General features: G+C 32.0%; 2 long non-coding RNA genes across 2 annotated transcripts; both read right to left on the bottom strand.

Moving 5' to 3' along the window:
- Positions 1 to 7095: 7095 nt before the first annotated feature.
- Positions 7096 to 8018, bottom strand: LOC108462870 (uncharacterized). Its single transcript, XR_001867956.2, has 2 exons — positions 7738 to 8018; positions 7096 to 7436 (listed from the first exon to the last, which is right to left on the bottom strand). It is a non-coding gene; the product is annotated as an uncharacterized LOC108462870 (long non-coding RNA).
- Positions 8019 to 12315: 4297 nt separating this feature from the next.
- On the bottom strand, positions 12316 to 13071 carry LOC128286480 (uncharacterized). Its single transcript, XR_008277059.1, has 2 exons — positions 12924 to 13071; positions 12316 to 12601 (listed from the first exon to the last, which is right to left on the bottom strand). It is a non-coding gene; the product is annotated as an uncharacterized LOC128286480 (long non-coding RNA).
- Positions 13072 to 17031: the final 3960 nt, after the last annotated feature.

Below are 17031 nucleotides of genomic sequence, written 5' to 3'. Positions count from 1 at the left end.
GGTTAATTGTGTCATAATCATAGCAAGACTTTATTCCAAGTTTGGACGAACATAATAGACGTCTTGTGTGTTGGCTTGATTTTAGCAAATTGCAAAAGTTTGTGATTAAGATGGTGAAAAATTCAACCTGAATCATATTTGAGAGTGCATGTATTTTTGTTTGTAATGTGCTACACATTACGCCCTCTAAGCCAGGATCTAAGTTATCAATGAGAGAAGCATTGAATGTTTTAATTTAAGTAAAAAACACAACATTGAACCAAAAATAAAAATAAACAGAGAAAAAACAACAACACAACAAGTTTGCAAGTTAGATAATATGCATTTACAGATGGAAGGGAAAAAGAAAAACCTTTGGCACAAGAGAAGTGTTGTGTCCTTATGGATTTCAGCAACAACACCTTTAATCTCCATTCCTGTGATACCCGTGAATGGTTAGCCCCAAAAACTCCCTTTAACACTAGCAAAACGAAACATAGCCTACAATGATATCTATACACATTTTTCATTACAAACATGAAATTCTATTGAACTTCAAACCCAAAACAAACAATAAAAAATCAAAATAAAAAAATTTAAACTTACCAATAAAAAACCCCAAATCAAGAGAAGAATCCAAAGGGTATTCAACAGATTTATGTAAATAAAGCATACCTAGATAGACAATTCAACAGATTATTGACTAAAGATCATGACTTTGGTTATTCAATTCAACAAAGCCAAAACATAAACTATTGGAAAAGGAAAGATCTTGATCATCAAAGTTCAACTTTTAGTTTGCAGCATAGGAAAGTAGAAATAAATTTTAAGGCGGATAAACAAAATAGGGTTTTGATTGTTGTTCTAATAGGGTCGGAAGCGTGTAAATTATTGTACTAAAAAATCACACAAAGTTCAATTCCCAGGGAAGAGAGGTGGATCACAAGGATCTCTTAAATACCAAGTCTTTCCTTAGTCAGAATATTCCTTCTAACGTAATTTAATAGCACAATTAAATACTACTATTATACCCTCAAATATTGAAAGAAAAATAGGACAAAAGAACACAAGAGTTTTAACGAGGTTCGTAAATTATACCTACGTCCTCGCACTAACACCGATGATAACTTTACTATCTTCAAAATATTACAAACAAATAGAATTCCTTAAGAATTCTCAAATGGGAGAAGAGAGAAAACTAAGAGAGAAAGATTGGTTGGGATGATGAAATGAGAATGAGAAGGCCTATTTATAGTTGAGGTTCAAGGACCAAACTATAAATAGCCCATTATCTCAAGGACCAAAAAAAATTATCCCATGCCACTTTTCCAAAGTTGGTGGTTGTCATTTTTTATTGTCTCCCATTAATGTTAATGGCAACTATTACTAATTGTCTTCCATTAATGTTAACAATCTCCACCTTGAAGATTTGATTAGGATAATCACATCTTCACACACTTCCTTCAACTCCCCAAATTCGATAAAGCTATCTTTTGTAGTGTTTACAAATGCGCTCTCGAGCGCCATACACTGAAGGTGCTCAAATTCTCGGGATGTTAATCAAGTTCAAACAATGATTAAACTTGATTGTTGTTACCACCTTGGTCATCATATCTCGGGATTATCTGCTGCCGGAATCTTCAAGTAGAATTTTTCCTTTTCAAAGACTTCCCCACAAAGTGATATCTTACGTCGATATGCTTGGTTCTTGAATGATAGACTTGATTTTCGCTAAATGAATAGCGCTCGATCGTCACAATATAGACTAATGTGACTTTGATCAACTCCCAAGTCTTTCAACAATCCATTAAGCCAAATAGCCTCCTTAATGACTTCAGAATCGCCATATATTCGCCTCAGTAGTAGACACACCATCAGAGATCGTAAGGTAGACTTCCAACTCACCGGGCTTTCGCAAGAGTAAACAGATACCCGTAGTTGAACGACGCTTATCTAAATCACCAAAGAAAGTCGGAATCAACATATCCAACTACAAACCGACCAAGTGCTTCATCCCGCTCAAAAATTAAACCAACATCTACGGTTTTTCAAGATACCGTAGAATCCATTTCACTGACTTGCCAATGTCCTTTTCCAGATCATGCATATACCGCTCACAACTCCAACAACTTGTGAAATGTCGGACGCGTACACACCATCGCATACATCAAACTCCCAACTGCATTTGCTATGGGACTTTTTCCATATATTCTCTTTCTTCTTCAGTTTTCGGAGATAATTGAGCACTAAGTTTCAAATGAGAAGCAAGTGGGGTACTTACATGTTTTGTGTTTTCATTTACACCAAAACATTGTAATACCTTTTTCAGATATTGCTTCTGATTCAAGCAAAGCTTGCCTCTCTGTCTATCTCTACTTATCTTCATGCCGAGAATCTTCTTGGCCTCACCTAGATCTTTCATCTCAAACTCTTGATTCAACTGAGCCTTCAGCTTATCTATCTCTTTTTGGCTCTTCGAAGCGATTAACATATCATCAACATACAAGCGTAGATAAATAAAAGATCCGTCATGTAGCTTTTGCAAATACACACAATTGTCATATTTGCTTCTTGTGTACTTCTGCCTTTTCATAAAGCTATCAAATCGTTTGTACCACTGCTTCGGGGATTGCTTCAATCTATATAGCGATTTGTTCAGCTTACAAACCCAATTTCTACAACCAGCATCTTTGTATCCTTCGGGCTGAGTCATATAGATCTCCTCTTCTAACTCACCATGCAAGAGCTAGCTCCAAATTCAACTGTACTACCAAGGCCAACAAAATTCTAATGGAGGAATGCTTCACAACAGGGGAAAATACATCATTGTAGTCAATTCCCTCCTTCTGAGCGTAGCCTTTAGCTACCAACCTTGCCTTGTAGCGAACATCTTTCTTGCTAGGAGATTCATCTTTCTTTGCGAATACCCACTTGCATCCGATTGCCCTTTTACCTTTCGGTAATTGCGCCAACTCCCAAGTATTGTTCTTCAGGAGAGATTGCATTTCTTCATCCATGGCGCTTTTCCATTTATCACTTTCTAAGCTTTGCATTGCTTCTTGATAAGTGATAGGAATATCATCATCAACAACGGAAGGCGTGAGGCCACCATATCGAAGAATCGAAAGGTGTTTACGAATTTCTCTCCTTGGCCTTGCAACCGCAATTGGTTCTGTGTACTTAATGGTTCTTGGGTCGAACCTCTTCAACCTCTAATTCCTCCATTGTGGTGGAGAATTAGACTTATTAACCGGAAAATCCCCATCCGCTCAAACTCCACTGTTTTGAGTACACTCCACATGTTGTGGAGTATCGCCGTCTGAATATCTTTATCTGCTACCTTTTCAATGTGGCGATTCATCAAAGGTAACATCTCTCTACAGATCATTTTCTTTGTGTCTAAGCACCAAAGACGAAATCCTTCACTCCGTAAGTGATTCCCATAAAGAGAGCTTTCTTTGCCCTCGGATCTAACTTTGACTCCTTCACATGGTAATATGCAATGGATCCAAACACATGTAAGGAATCATAATCAGAGCCGGCTTTTCCGCACCATACCTCCATAGGAGTTTTTCTTTCTAATGCGATGATGGCAACGATTAACAAGATGGCGGCGTATGTCACAACCTCAAATTTCAAAATTGCTTGCCCAACCCAAAGATTGGACAACATACATTGAACTTTCTCCAAGAATGTTCGATTCATACGCTCGCCACTCCATTCTGCATGCGGTGTATCCCTAATCGTGAAGTGTCGAACAATACCATACTCTTGGCACACATCAAGAACGGATCACTTCATATTCGCTTCCATTGTCCGTTCTAAGCCGCTTGATTTTCTTGCCACCGGTTTTCGATCATAGTTTTCCATTTAAGAAAAACTCCAAGCACTTCATCCTTAGTTTTCATGGTATACACCCAAACTCTTCGGAAAAGTCATCAACAAAGGTAACAAAGTAGTGTTTTCCTCCCAACGAAGGTGTTTTGGAAGGCCCCACACATCCGAAAGTGAATATATTCCAAAATACCTTTTGTATTATGGATAGCAGTCTTAAACTTCACTCTCTTTTGCTTTCCCAGAACACAATGCTCGCAAAATTTTAATTTGCAAGCCTTTGCACCTTTCAACAATCCTTGCTTTGCGAATTTGCAAGGATTTTTCACGGCATGTCCCAACTTCATATGCCACAACCGCATTGAGTCCAAGTCTTTGTTATCGAAGTCTGCAATGATCGCTCCAATAACTGTACTACCTTGGTAGTAATACAAGTTATTTTTCCCGATGCCCTTCAATATCACAAGTCGCCAGATGTCACTTTCAAAACCCCATCTCTCATAGTAATAATCGAACCATTGGATTCCAAGGCTCCCAATGAGATGAGATTTTTCTTCAAACCGGGCACGCATCAACATCGCTTAGAACTCGGTTGATCCATCTTGATTCTTTAATTGGATTGAACTTATCCCAACAGCTTTACTGTGCATTGTCATTGCCCATATAAACAACTCCTCCATTTAGTTCTACTAAATCGAGAACCACTCCGGTTAGGGACATATGATAGGTACAACCCGAATCCAATATCCACTCATCCGAATAGAATGACGATGATGATGCAACCAATGATAGTTCGAGTCACCGGTATCATGCTTTACAACACAAGCATCTACAATGACTTTTCCCTTATTCTTCACTTTGGACAATTTTTCTTCCAAAGGCCTTTCTCATGACAAAAGGCACATTCATCTTTCCCAGTCCGGACTTTGACTTTGATCTCCCTTTTGAGTTTTCTTCCGAGTGTATGAACGACCTCGGACTACTAAAGCTTCAGATCTCGATTGAGTTTTTCTGCTTGTCCTTCTTTCTCTGCTCATAATCAGATAAGGTCAGCATGACTTCGCTCGGGGATATATCACTCCTGCCATGAAGTAGAGTAGTTTCTAGGAACTCAAACTCCTCGAAAGTGACCCCAACAAAGATCAAAGCCAAATCTTCATCTTTGAATGTCTCATCCATATTCAAAGAATCGTTGACTAACTAATTAAATTTGGTGATGTGATCATTCATTGTGGTACTTGGGACGTATGTGAAGCGAAATGATCTTTTCTTCAAGTGGAGCTTATTTTGACTGTTTTTCTTCAAAATTTTTCTTCAAGTGCCACCCACAACTTATTTGCGAAGTTTCCTTTGAAAAAGCATACCTCTTCTCGAGAAAGGCATGATCGAATTGTGCCACATGCCAACCGATTGATCGCCTTCCAATCTTTCTCCAGTACATCATCTGGTTTCTCTTCATCAATGGCAATGTCTAGACCTCACTGAAAAGGGCATCTAGAACCTCACTTTGCCACATACCAAAATGGCCCGTGCCATCAAATATCTCTACTACCAATCTTGCATTTGCAATTGTCGGTCTTGTCCACATGGACGGTGTTGAAGCTCCTACACCGACCGCTTTTCTCCATAATCTTTCAATATACCTAAGGAAATCTTTTCGATGTGGAAGATCGCTTTAAACTACAACCACAGAGCATACTACGATTAACCTTCTCTCTTGATACCACTTGTTGTTCTAATAGGGTCGAAGCGTGTAAATTATTGTACTAAAAAATCACACAAAGTTCAATTCCTGTGGAAGAGAGGTGGATCACAAGGATCTCTTAAATACCAAGTCTTTCCTTAGTCGAATATTCCTTCTAACGTAATTTAATAGCACAATTAAATACTACTATTATACCTCAACTATTGAAAGAAAAATAGGACAAAAGAACACAAGAGTTTTAACGAGGTTCGTAAATTATACCTACGCCCCTCGCACTAACACCGGATGATAACTTTACTATCTTCAAAATATTACAAACAAATAGAATTCCTTAAGAATTCTCAAATGGGAGAAGAGAGAAAACTAAGAGAGAAAGATTGGTTGGGATGATGAAATGAGAAATGAGAAATGAGAAGGCCTATTTATAGTTGAGGTTCAAAGACCAAACTATAAATAGCCCATTATCTCAAGGACCAAAAAAAATTATCCCATGCCACTTTTCCAAAGTTGGTGGTTGTCATTTTTGATTGTCTCCCATTAATGTTAATGGCAACCATTATTAATTGTCTTCCATTAATGTTAACATTGATTTGCATGAAAAACAAGATCAAAGTAGAGGTGGAAAAGGTAAACTCATTAAAAGCCTGGCAGGATAGAAATTCAGATCCAATATTTCAGAGATTTTTTTTATAAAAAAAAACCCAGAGATGATGATGAAGGGAAGAAGACTAACAACAATTGTTCATAATTGATCGAATCCTCACCGTTCCTACAATTGCTGGGATGCACTATGGGAGACGTGAGCATTGCTTTGGAAAACTTCGCCTTCGACATCAATTTCTCCAAATTTTCCACCACACGCAAATCCGCCACACCCAAAATCCAAAAACAAAGAGTCTTCTATGCATTTTATGCAAAACCTAAGATCTCTTGCTATTGTTACCAAGATGATGAGTGGAGGTGGTAGGTGATTTTCATCTGAAATAAAAATAAAAGCTATTACTAGAGGCATTGAATAAGCATTCAGAGCCCGACCCTCTAAATGGATATGTAGCGTTTATGCGTAATAGAGCTAGCACAGAATAGAGATTCGACGGTCAAATTTGAACCAAACAAATGTGTCCCTGTAGCACGTGGGATAGGGACGGAATGGAATGGTCATTCTGTCGAACCAAACATGCCCTGGGGTTTTAAGCACACGCTGAAACTTCTTTTTTTTTTGAAAAAACTTGAGGAAGAGAAATTATATGGATATGAATTAATTAAAATATAGCTTATTTTTATTTAATATTAAAATTTAAGATAATTGATGATATATAGAAAAAATTAAAGTAAAAACGTATAAAAATATGCTAAAAGAAAAGAAATTGATATATTATTATTTAAAATAATTTTATACAATAGTATTTATTTAAAATTTTCTTATACAATATGCCAATAAATATTTAACAAGTTCAGAAATTATAACTATGATTTGAATCCATGTTATTATATTTTTAGGTGAAAATATAAAAGAATTATATTAAATTTGGATATATATATATATATATTGTAAACAGGTCAATTTGCCCAGCCCGTTAGAAACCCAAAATAAAATATAAAATAAATAAATAATAAAAAACCCACATAATTAACAGTCCATTAAATGTCCTTTTACAAATTAATACCCAATCCCAAATTGACCCAAGTTTTATAACAGTCCAATTACATGATTAAAGGCCCGACCCCATCAGCCGAAAACTAATACTAAACCTAGTCCAAAATTGTATCGACCCAAGTGGCCCAAAATTTGAAACAGGCAGAAACCCTAAGGTCCACCTTGCTCTTCAGCCAAGCCCCGGCCTCCATGCCTCCGTACGCCCCAACGTTTCAGCAGCCACGCCACGCCCCCGTACACACTCCAACGCATACTCCGTACCTGCAAAAGGACGAACACAACAGCAACAGAGCAATAGCCAATAGAAAGAATGAAAATTTTTGTATTTTTCTTTTGAACATTCGGCTATAAAGCCATGTAATAGCCATTGTAAGTTTTTTACACGGATACTACACGATATACGCAGATCGAAAACAAAAAAACCAATCAAGAAATCGAAAGGTGATTTTCATATTCGGTTCATTTTTCTCCGATTGCTCTCCTCTTTTATTTTGGTTCTTTCTTTGGTTTTACACATCGTGTATTTTGGGCATAAAAAAGGAAAAGAGAGGAAGGGATTTACCTAGTCGACGAAGCCCGTCTTCTTCGTCGCAATCGAAGTAAGGACAGGGTTTCGAAACCGAAACAGATGACCCTCGATGATTCTCCATGGCACCCCTGCGCATTGCGAACCGCAGTCCAAATCGAAGTAAAAGCCTGCGAATGAAAAAGGGGGTGGGGGCTGGTTAGATCGGCTGACTGGAGAGGAGAAAGTTAAAAGTTTTTCCCTTTTTATTTTTTTCATTAGTTTTAGGGTTTTTCTTCCCTTATAAGCGAGACAAAACGACACCGCTTGGAGCCAACTCCCATAGCTCTAAAACGGTGTCGCACGAGTGATATAAACCCGGTGACCCGACCCAGACGTGGCCAGATCCGCGTGCTTTGGGCCTGTGAGGGAATTTGCGCGCTATGTCCTTTCTATTCGCGCTATCATTCGATTGAGTCCTCTTGTTTTCTTTCATTTTTTTAATTTGATCCTAAAATTTGTACATAGTTTTAATTTAACCAATGGTTAAACGCTGTGCTTTAGGATCTGAGGATAATCTCTGCTTTAGTCTTTGGACATTTATGCGCATCAAGCTTTAACCCTTAAATTTGTCTTATGGCTTTATTATTTTGTAAATTATCCTATTTATTTTAACATGATCCCAAATAAGTTTTCTTTTTGAATTCATTTCATGTTATTTTTATTTTATCCGTATTTGTTCATTTGTGTTAATCCTATCATTTGTATCACTTATTTATTTGCTATAATTTTGGTAATTGCATTGTCACGTTATATGCTATTTTTTAAAATGTTTTTGTATATACACTATTATATATATATATATATATATACATATACATACTTTATAGTAAAGTTAATTTTATTTCATGCATACTATTAATATCATGCTATTTTATACATGTAATTCCTTTTAACTTTACTCTTATATTTTATTATATAGTCCTATGTAATATATCTTTTAAGTAATTATTATATATGTGTGTATAGTCATTGATACCTATATTTGATCTATATATATATTATTAAATCTATGTATTTTATACATATAGTTTTCTTTTATATATATATATATATATATATATATATATAAAAGCATGTTCTTAAATCTATTGTGTAATTTATAATAAAATTAATTTAGCCCTATACATATTATCATTTCTATGTTATTTTGCATGTACTTACTTTTAAATTTATATGTACATATATTAATGCACTTATTACTTTAATAGATTTTCTCTTTAAAACACTTTTTGCTTTATGATTTGTCAAGTATTTTCTTTATGTATATATGAAACAATTTTAGAAACTTCATTTTTGTAATTATAAAATTATTATTTTGAATATTTCTTTTGTGTTTTATATAGCCTATTATTTAAATGTTTTGATATAAAGATATGCATAATTTTTAGACTAACTTAAAATTTATATATATTATTACTAATCTCATGATCTTTTTACAATAAATTTAAATGTACATTTTTATATAAATCTATTTTGTGTATTATGTCTTGTCATGTATCTTTTTATTCTTTTGTATCATATATTATTCAAATTATCATGTACTTTGTCAACTTTTAAATGAATTTGTGTTTAAAATATTTTACATGCAATTTGATCCAAACTTTTATAATATCTATTTCAATAGTTATATATCCCTAGTTTTTATTCAAACTTGTCAACTTATATATCATGAGTTTATTAATCTTATACCACCTTGACTTCTAAATTCCATTTTCTTTTGCACATATTTTGTTGGTTGTTTTATATTATAGCATATACATTACCATTGCATGGTATTCATCTTATTGATATGTTCATTATTCTTCATACGTGATTGAAATTAGGCTATAATTTTTAGATTAATTATATTTAATTGCTTATTCTGTTAGTTGATTAATATTCTCATTCATCAAGTATTGTATCTCATATGTGCCTATTACCCCATATAATTGTCTTCCACTTGGTTTATAAAATTTGGTTTTATAAGGTCCAAATCCCTAAGATTGATTTTGTTTTAATTCAAGTCACATTAACGCGTTTTAAGCTATTTTTGCAATTGTTCATTTAAAAATTCTTTAAAACGAAGGCGATGTTCAATATTTGACAATTCGCAGAATCGTGCCCTAATGTGTTGGGTTTCAATTTCTCGTTTGCTCAAAATAATCGAATGTCCCTTTGGAATTTCATTCATGTTTTCTAAAAACTCTTTAAAACGAAGGTAATACTCGATGTTTGGCAATTCGAGAATCGTGCCCTATCGTGCTGGGTTGCGATTTCCCGTTCGTTCAAAACAATCGAATATTCCTTTGAAATTTCACCCATGTCTTTAAAAATTCTTTAAGCGAAGGCGATGTTCGATATTTGGCAATTCGTAGAATCGTGCCCTATCGTGCTGGGCTGCAATTTCTCGTTGGTTCAAAATAATCGAAGGTCCCTTTTGAATTTCACTCACGTTTTCTAAAAACTCTTCAAAACGAAGGTAATATTTGATGTTTGGCAATTAGGAGAATCGTGCTCTATCGTGCTGGGTTGCAATTTCCTATTTGTCAAAAATGATCGAAGATTCCTTTAGAATTTCACTCATACTCTCTAAATTCTAAAATAAGGCAATGTCTGATATTTAGAAATTCGAGGAGTCATGCCCTACTGTGCTAGGTTTCGATTTTCTCGTTAGACTAAATAATTGGGCATCCTTTTCCGGTTTTCAACATATAAATTTTTGGAAATCAAAATTTATCATGTTTTCGAGGGCATAAAGGATCATGTCCTATCGTGCTGGATGTGGTGCTATATTCCTCTTAAGCAAGAGAATTTTTACAACCAACTCGGGTTATTCAAATGTTATCAAAAGGGAACCACATTTCAAAAACATTTTTAAAACTTAGACATAAGGACAATATTTAATCGATTTGGTACCAATTTTGGACGTAGTGAGGGTGCTAATCCTTCCTCATGCGTAACCGACTCCCGAACCCGTTTTCTCAAAAGTTCGTAGACCAAAATCATTGTTTTAGTAAACCAAAAATGTTTTATTAAAATAACCAAATTCTTAAGTGACCCGATCACACCAAAACAAAAAGATCGGTGGCGACTCCACGTTTTATTTTAAAAAAAGTCGATTCCCCGTTTTTCATTAAAATTAAAATTTAAAAAAAAGATGGTTTTGACATATATATATATATATATATATATTTGAAAACAAATTAAAAGTTAAAATATATTAAATATATAAAAGTTTGAAAAGAAAACCTTCAAATACTCTGTAATTTTATGCTGTTTTCCTTCAAATTTTATATAACCTTTGAATATTTCATATATTTTAGTATTATTAATTTTAAAATTTTTTTGGAAATATTTTATAATATTTTGAAAATTTTAAGTTTATTTTTATTTCCTCATTTTAAAGTTTTTATTTTTATTATATTTTAGGATACAATTATAATTTTTTATTTAATTTTTCAAACAATATATACAATTGTAAAAGTTACTTAAGATTTATAAAATTTTAAAATAAAAAATTTAAAATTTAAAAATAAAATTATAAAATTGATGTGTTATGAATATCTTATTAAGTGGATGTATATGAAAATTAAGATAATTTTGATGTACTTTAAATTTAATAGTGATTAGAAGTAGATCTCTACTTCATTTATATTTTTATGCTTATAAATAGAGACTTTAGAGTAGCATTATAAACATCCCCATTGATCAATAAAATACATTCTCCATTGCTTCCCATATTTTCTTTGTTTTTTACTCTTTCTCTATTTATTTTATAACACGTTATCAGCATGATTCTCTTTTAATTGTTTTTCTCCATAAGTCACAAAACTTTTTCCCTTTCACCAAGCCCTACCTCTTTCAAGTAACAACCAATGCAATAGCTGGTCACTCAAATTTGCGACTCAAGTTGTTGCCGATTTCCTTCTAAAGCTACCGCTATTTCAGTATTCAATTGAGATCTGCGCATTATGGGTAATCATTATGCAAAGAAATTTATATAATCCTTACGTGGTATGTTTTTCTCCTTTGTTAATTGATTTCAATAAAATTATTTTATGAAAAGATTACTTTAAGGTCTCTTTTAAACTAAGATTTTTTATTAAATTATAATATGTATGATATTTGGATGATTAAAATTTTTATGATTAAATTTTTTTATTAAATATGCTTGAAATTATTGGATTATATCTTTTAAAATTGAATTTATAAATATTTGATTAGAGCATTATAAGTTTTATAACATATATGTGGTATTGAAATTTAATACAATGTGTATCGATAACTTTTAAGCATCGTATACGAAAATTTTGATTTTGTTTATTAAATAGTTTTTTTACTATTAGATTATAAATGTTATTACCAAAATAAATTTGTTTTATTACTTGTAATAGTGCTTGTGATAATAGCTGTGGTGATAACAATGATATTAAAAATCTCAAATATATTTTATTATGATTTATTTATTATATCATGTTTACTATAATTGGAGACTAATCATGACAACATGAATAGATAAATTTTGATTTGAAATCCACGCATGTTTTTGCGATGGTGATTATGAAATAAAAAATCAATGGAAGCGTTTAAAAGCCTGTCCTACTAGATTTATTGTTCCTCGAAGTGAATACAAACATAAAGAAAATAAAAGTGTACAGCCCAAATTTTGCCTGGGCCTAAAACAAACTAACCCATTACAGCCCAATAACCAAAAACCAAAACAAACCCAAAATTTAAAAAAAAAAAAAAAACCTAGTAGCCCAATACCCAAACCATAGTCAAACAAAAAATACCTAACCCTAACCCCACTTGCACTGCCTACAGCCATCACTGCCATGCCAACCCTCTGCCATCACCTACTCCACCGCCCCAACTGCTCCTGCAAGAGAAACACGCAAACAACAGTAGAAAAATAATAAGAAATATATGCAAATGGCTATATAAAAGCTTAGAAATCAGGCTTTCAAACACTTTTGAATGAAATAAAAAAGAGATATTCAAACATCAAAATAGCAAATCTACGAAACAGATTCAGAGAGAAAAACAAGTTATAAAAGGGTAAAGGGTTACTGTTGTTTTTTTCTTTCCTTTTCTATTTATTTTCTTTGTTTTTTGAATCTACTTATATACATACTTCGACATTTTCTCTTTTTCTTTTTAAAAAATCAGTTACATATAAATATAAAAAATAAAAAATATACATTTTTGGGAATTCTGGCCACCGCGTGTGGTGGCCGGCGACGGCCAGCGGCGGCTGGCCATGGTGGCGACCGGTCGAAAACCTCGCCGGACCCTCAGCCCTGCAAAGGAAAAAAAAAAGAGGAGAGGATTTTTTTTTTAAAACAAATGAAAATGAACTTTTTTAAAAAAAAAATTTGAATTATATAGGCCACCAAAACGACGTCGTTTTGGGTCTGGCCTTAAATGCCCAAAACGACGCCGTTTTGCCTCATGACCCGCACACAGACCCGACCCGTTTCTAGGATCCGCGTGTTTTCCACAAAGGGAATATTTATGCATTTAGCCCTTCCGCTTTTTTACAATTTTATAATTAAATCTTTTGTTATTTTTAATTTTTCCCTGTAATTTTGTTTTCATTTCATTTTGGTCCCGCATAAAACGCTGCGTTTAGGAGGGTAGGGATATTTTCTCCTTTAGTTCCCATTGTTATTCGCGTGTTCAAAATTGGTCCTTTTTTTTCTTATTTTACTTCTAGATTCGCCCCAAACTTTCATTTTAAATTCAATTTAATCCTTTCCCATTATTTGCTATTTTATTTTCAAATTAATTATTTTTATTATTATTTTCTATTATTATATTTATCATTATCATTGTTTCATTGCTTTTACTACTAACACAGTATATTTATTTCTATTATTTTCTATTATTGTCATTATTAATATATATTATTATTATTATTATTACTAATATCACTATTACTATTTTTATTACTTGTTATTATTATTATTTTTTTTACTATCTAATATATTATTATTACCTTTTTTATTATTATTATTATTATTATTATTATTATTATTATTATTATTATTATTATTATATTTTCTTTTTTTGCATTTACTTATACGTTATTATTTTTATATTAACTAATTTAATATATATTTTAGCACACTTATTTTATTTATACATCATTACTCTTATTTTTATCATTTCATCATTTATTTTATTTATATCTTTCTAAATAATTTCAAACTTTAGATTATTTATTATTTGTATTATTGTTATTATTACTATTTATTCTTACCATTATTATTACTGTTATTTTTGCTTTTATTATTATTACTATATTATTATTATTATTTTCTATTACTATTATCATTATTATTAATACTAATATTAATATTCTTATTATTACTATTATTATTATTATTATTATTATTATTATTATTATTATTATTATTATTATTTTTTTACTGCTAATATTTATTATCATTATTGTTACTATTATTTTTACTATTATTATTTTTATTTTTTACTACTATTACTTATATTCGTTAGTATCATTATTAATTTTATCTGTATTTTCTTTACTATTATTTTTATTCTCATTATTTATTTATTTATTTATTATTATTATTATTATTGTCATATTATTATATATGTTTTATTACAAATTGTGCTTTAAATATTATATATTTTAATTTGGTTCTTTACTTCCAATATTTTTAAACCTTTTCCTTGTATTTATTTATTCATTACTTTATTATTACTGTCCTCACTATTATTTATTTATTTCATCTTTACTTATTCATATTCACATGTATTATTATTGTAATTTGTTTGTTAATATTACTATGACCATTATAGCATATTAGTATTATCATAACATTCATTTGTTTATCATATACTCGATGCGTATAGTTGTTTCATATTATTGCATTATTATTTCTCCCACGCTATGTTTAAATATAATCAATTATCTTTGAATCACATTTTGAATAAGCCCATGTCGTTTTAACTTACGTTTGATAAAATTTTTAAGAAACAAATAAATTTTCAAAGTAAGGCAATGTTCTGTATTTAGAAATTCGAGAGATCGTGCTTAACGTACTGGGTTTCGATTTTTCTCGTTTGATCCAAATGACCGAATAACCTTTTAAAATTAAAACACGTGAGTCTTTGAAAATCAAAAGACCAACTTATTCTCGAGGGTCTGAAATGTTGTGTCCTAACGTACTGGATGTGGCATTTTATTACTTCGGGACAAGAAGGTCTTTAGAATTCATTTCGATTTACTCAAGCAAATTCTTCGTATAGATCAACATAAAAAATGAATTGCATTCTAAATTCTTTTCGAGTTTTTAAATTTTGACATTAAGACATCAATTAACCAATTAGGTACCAATTTTGGGCGTTACGAGGGTGCTAATCCTTCCTCATACATAACCGACTCCCTAACCCGTTTTCTCAAATTTCGTAGACCAAAATCGTTGTTTTAGTAAATCAAAATGTTTTATTAAAATGACCAAATTTCTAGGTGATCCGATCACACCTAAACAAAAAAAATTGGTGGCGACTCCCAATTTTCGTTTTCGTTTTCAAAACCAAAGTCAATGCCTTTCTTTTCAAAAAATGGTTTCGACAAAAATATATAATAATGGAACACTAAATGTGAGAACATAGTAATAAATAAGAGAACAATGATAGTTCTCAAGATAACTCTTTAAAGGGTAAAGATATAAAAGATTATTGGCCACACGTGATATATGCCCAATTATTTTGTTTTTGTTAATATTCTTTAAGGAAGGATATGAGAATGTAGTAATGAATTTTATCATTACAAATAGAAAATATTTATCTTATTTGGTACTAAAACAAACAAATATTATTTTAATATTTGATAGTATAAAATAGTTGAAAGCTTGAAGAGCTAAGATATCAATATCTAAAAAGTACAAAATTTGTGATAGTTAATGCATTAGTTTCAAAAATATATTCATTATAATGGATATCATATTAGGATTGTGAGTGAAGAAAAGATTATATTTCATATGAATCCAAAGAGAATTGTGTAATACCCCAAACTCGGCTTAGAAGTTTAAGCCGAATCTGGAAGTGTTACACTAACGTATTAAAAACTTATTTCTTTTCAAAGTTTTAACTTTGAAAACCAGAAATTTATTTTAGGCGACTTAGATGATTTTGTAATTTCGTTTTAGAACTTGGCAGATACTGATGAGATTATAAAAAAATAAGGCAAGTCCACAATATATTACAAACCCAAAAGATTAAATCGTAGTTATTTCAGTGCAAAACAATTTGAGCTCCCGCACGTTGTCCGATCCTAAACAGATAAAGGTAAGACAAAGGGTGAGTTACCAAGCACCGCATATAACCAACCTCAAATACAAAAAAACAAAGCGTAAAATATAAATCGTAGTAACGCAAAAAACTTAAAAACAATTGTACAACCAGTACAGATAGATCTAGAGTATCACAGAGATTTCAACAAAGTTAGTGCAACAAAATAGAGCCAAATGAAACAAATCAAACAGAACAAAACTGAATAGATCAGAACATAACAGAATGGAATAGAGCAGAGCAGAACTGAATTGAACTGAATAGAACGGAGCAGAGCAAAATGGAACAGAGCAGAACAGAGCATGTATGTTTATGTAGATGCAGTATATTTCAAACATATCAGAATGCAGATTTATTAGAAACTATCCTACCCAACTGCGCTACACACCAAAATAGAGTTCCCTTAGAACTTGTCCAGCCATATTACACAAACAGATAACTATGGACAGTGCCACCAAAATATTTGCAGTTGAAACTGCCAGACCAGATATACTTGGTCAAACCACTATATTATAGTCGAGCTGTCAGAACAGAATTCTAGATAAACCACCAGATAATGCAGATCATTAAACTGCCAAAAACTTCCTTCCTTTCATATTAACCCAAATCCTATGCAATATGTCATGGCATGCAAATACAGAATCGGAATGATGAACATGTAAGTCATGCTATCATTCAATAAAAGAATCGGTAGACATGAGAGTTCATGTTTTGTAAGACATAATATTTATCAAACCTCAACATATCATATCAGATTTGCCATGAAGTCACGTGTACAATTATGAGTTAGAATCAGTAACAATTAATCTAACATATTCATATATCATATATTCTTCATCAACAGAGTAACGCAGAGGCGTACTAGCAAACTTAACAGAATACAGACTGTACCTGGATAATTTGCATACATTATACAATAGCACACTACGTTCTGACAGTTCCTATGTACTTAGGTTAACATAGCAGACATACGTACCGTTCTCAAGTTTT

The sequence above is a fragment of the Gossypium arboreum genome, chromosome 13, assembly GCF_025698485.1.
Source record: "Gossypium arboreum isolate Shixiya-1 chromosome 13, ASM2569848v2, whole genome shotgun sequence".
NCBI classification, from domain to species: Eukaryota; Viridiplantae; Streptophyta; class Magnoliopsida; order Malvales; family Malvaceae; genus Gossypium; species Gossypium arboreum.
Note: the sequence above shows the minus strand (reverse complement) of the source record. Positions and strands in the feature narration are given on the sequence as shown.